The sequence below is a fragment of the Peromyscus leucopus genome, chromosome 7 (assembly GCF_004664715.2).
Source record: "Peromyscus leucopus breed LL Stock chromosome 7, UCI_PerLeu_2.1, whole genome shotgun sequence".
In the NCBI taxonomy this organism is placed as follows: domain Eukaryota; kingdom Metazoa; phylum Chordata; class Mammalia; order Rodentia; family Cricetidae; genus Peromyscus; species Peromyscus leucopus.
The window spans coordinates 99,372,304-99,376,087 of NC_051069.1; positions in this window are offsets into that span (position 1 = coordinate 99,372,304).

The following is a 3,784-nucleotide window of genomic DNA, read 5'->3' on the forward strand; positions in this document are numbered from 1 at the left end:
TGAAATGTCACTCATCATGTCTCAAATTTTACACTGAGATCGTTTGTCTGGCCAAACGCCTGCACACTTGGACTTTCCTTTGGAGTTTTCCAGGCCCAGCCCTCCCTTTGTCTTGAAGTTCTGGGCATGATGCCCATTGATCTGGAATCTGGGGACAAGCCAAATGACTATTTCCTTCCCAAGGGGATCTGGTTTATTCACATAGATATTGCAGAACACACACACACACACACACACACACACACACACACACACACACATGCATATATATATATATATGCATGTGTGTGTGTGTGTGTGTCCGTGTCCCAGATCATGTGTGCCTGTATATGTATACCTCATCATTTGATTGCATATAGGACTGTGTGTACTCCTATACTCCTGTGTACACTAAAGCTCATGCATGTGTGTGCTCATGCATATGAAGATCAGAGGACAATCTCGAATGTCATTGCTCAGGCACTGTCTACCTTTTTCTTTTGAAAGAGTCTGTCCTGCTTTTCTTTCTAGTGCTGTGGTAAACACCATGACCAAAAGCAGCTTGAGGAGGAAAGTGTTGATTTCATCTTACAGCTTACAGACCATCGGGAAAGGAAGCAAGGCCAGGGACCCGAGGCAGGAACCTGGAGGCAGGAACCAAGGCAGAGACCATGGAGAAATGCTGCTCACTAGCTTGCTCCCCATAGATTGCTCAGCTTTCTTTCTTTTTTCTTTTCTATTCTTTCCTTTTCTTTCTTTCTTTGGTTTTGCAATACAGGGTTTTTCTATATAGCCCTGGAACTCACTCTGTAGACCAGGCTGTCCTCAAACTCACAAAGATCCACTTGCCTCTCCAGTGCTGGGATTAAAGGCGTGTACCACCATGCCCGGCTCAGCCTGCTTTCTTATAGCACCCAGGACTACCTACCCAGGAGAAGCACTGCCCCTAGAGGTCTGGGACCTCCCACACCAATCATTAATAAAGAAAAGGCCCCACAGACTGCTCTTCAAAGCACAGACAATCCTATAATTCTGCTCCATCATGAATTTGCCCAGTGCTCACCATTGCTAACAAAAATGGACATCTCTGTTGCCACCTGCAGATCCTTCTGGAATTTTCAGAAAAGAGACCAAGACTCTTTTTTTTTTTTTTTTCATTTGCTACATTGAATTAGGGTCAGACATGTTGTCATTCACTAACTTGAGGTGTTTATTCTATGAGAAATATTTGATGGTAGAGTTTAATGCTTGCAAATGTAAAACATGACAATTTTTTGTAGGATATTTTGACCACACTCTGACACATCTAAGACTGCCAATAAAGTTTACTTTGAATCAGAGGGTGGAGCTAGCTACTAGCTGACCAGAATCAGCCAGAGCGGTTTTGGAGGACCCAGGACATATAGAGAGACACAGGAAGTACTAGGGAGGGGTTAGAAAGATTTTCAGGCAGTTTGGATCAAGGAAAGAAAGAGAGAGGAGGTCACTGGTCGATTCTCACTGCTTCTCTGATTAACCCCATTTCTGATTCCTGAGTTTTTATTAAAAATGGAATAATTTAGATAATCTCTGTGACAACTAGACAATGTAAGTCCTTTTGAATCAATCAGATACTAAAGTGAAATTAAAGACTCATCAGTGAGCTGGATGTTGTGGCACATGCCTTTAACCCTAGCCCTGGGGAGGCAGAGGTAGTCAGATCTCTGTGAGGCCAGCCTGGTCTATATTATGAGTTCCAGGACAGCCAGGGATACATAGTGGGACCCTGTCTCAAAACAAATAAACAAACATGTTGCTGAAGAATTTCTCTCCAGCTCCCACCAGTCCCGGATCCCACTTATAAAATAAACACACAGACTCTTACATTATTTAAACTGCTTGGCCATTAGCTCAGGCCTATCATTGTCTAGCTCTTACTCTTATATTCAGCCCATTTCTATTAATCTTTACTTTGCCACGTGGCTGTAGCTTACCAGTACTTTACATCTTCCTTGTCCTGGTGGCGGCTCCAGGCGGTCTCTCTTCCTTCCTCCTTCCTCAATTCTCCTCTCTCCTTATCCCGCCTATACTTCCTGCCTGGTCACTGGCCAATCAGTGCTTTATTTATATAGAGCGATATCCACAGCACAAACAAACAACAAAAACAAAACACACACACACACACACACACACACACACACACACACACACACACACACATATCCCCCAAAAGACCCCTAGAGAAGAACAACAAAAACCACCCACCAACGAAGTCCCTTTCCCTGGCTGAAATGAAATCTAGTGTCATCTGTTGCGGAAAGCTATGCAGCTGGAGCCACGGACCCCAGATAAAAGCCCTGCTGGCTTTACCACCAGAGGATGCCTCCCTTTGCAGCGGTGGTCCTGCCGTTTGTCCCGCTGGTCTGGGCCCAGGATGGTGTAGAAATCTTCATTCGGGGCTTGTTAGACCTCAAACATGGGAAATGAAAGAGAAATGGAGGTACCAGACAATGACTCTAAAAGTTTGTATCTGATCCCCATTATTTCAATGCAGAATGAAGTCACATGGCGCATGTTAGTGAAATGGTCAGCAGACACCCACGCCCCTTCATTTCTGGATCAGAAGCAGAACCTTGAGTTATTCCAGCTTCAGGGCTCTTCTCTGTCCCTGTTGTGGCTGGAATATGAGATGACCTCCATTGGCTCATGTATTTAATTAAACACATGGTACCCAGCCGCAACAGTCTTTTGGAAGGTTGTAGAACTTTTTGGAAGTGGAATCCTCCTGGAGGAAACGGGTCACTGGGGTCTTCTAGCCTGGTCCCACAAAGCCTAGCCCCTTCCTGTCTGTTTTCTGCTTCCTGTTCTTCCAAGAGTCGAGGTGGACTCCCAGCTGCCCACTGCCACAACCACAAAGTAGCCTGCTCTGTTCCTGCTGCTCCATGATGGACCCAAACTGTAAGGGGATTTTCTTTTCAGGGATTGGTCATAGCAACAGGAAAAGTAACTAAGGGGCTGGAGAGGCAGCTCAACTGTTAAGTGTCGTCTGCTCCTCCAAAGGACCCAAGTTTGGCTGCCAGAGCCTGTAACTTTAGTTCCGGGGGATCTGACACCTTCGGGCTTCCATGGGTACCCACACATATGTCTACCAAGACAGACAGACAGACAGACAGACATCCATGGGTACCCACACATATGTCTACCAAGACAGACAGACAGACAGACAGACAGACAGACACACACACACACACACACACACACACACACACGTAAAGAAAAATAAAATAAATTTTTAAAATTATTTTTTAAAATTTTATGTGTATGAGCGTTTTTCATGCATTTATGTCTGTGTACCATATGCATGCCTGACGTCCTCGGAGACCAGAGGAGTGTCATATCCCCTGGAACTGGAATTACAGATGGTCATGAACCATCATGCGGATTCTGAAAACTGAACCTGGGTTCTCTGTAAGAGTGGCAAGTGCTCTTAATCACTGAGTCATCTCTTCAATCCACATAAAAACAACACACACACACATGTATGTATGTATGTATGTATATATGTATGTATGTATGTATGTATGTATGTATGTATGTATGGTTACTGAGCTGGAGAGATGGCTCAGTACCTATGTTGGACGGTCCACAGCCACAGGTAATTCCAGCTCCAGGAGGATTCAATGCCTCTGACCTCAGCAGTCACCTGCATGTGTACACACACACAGACACACACACACACACAGACACAGACACACACACACACACACACACACACACACACACACAGTTCTTGTACCTCAGGCTCACAACTTAGAATGTAGAAGAT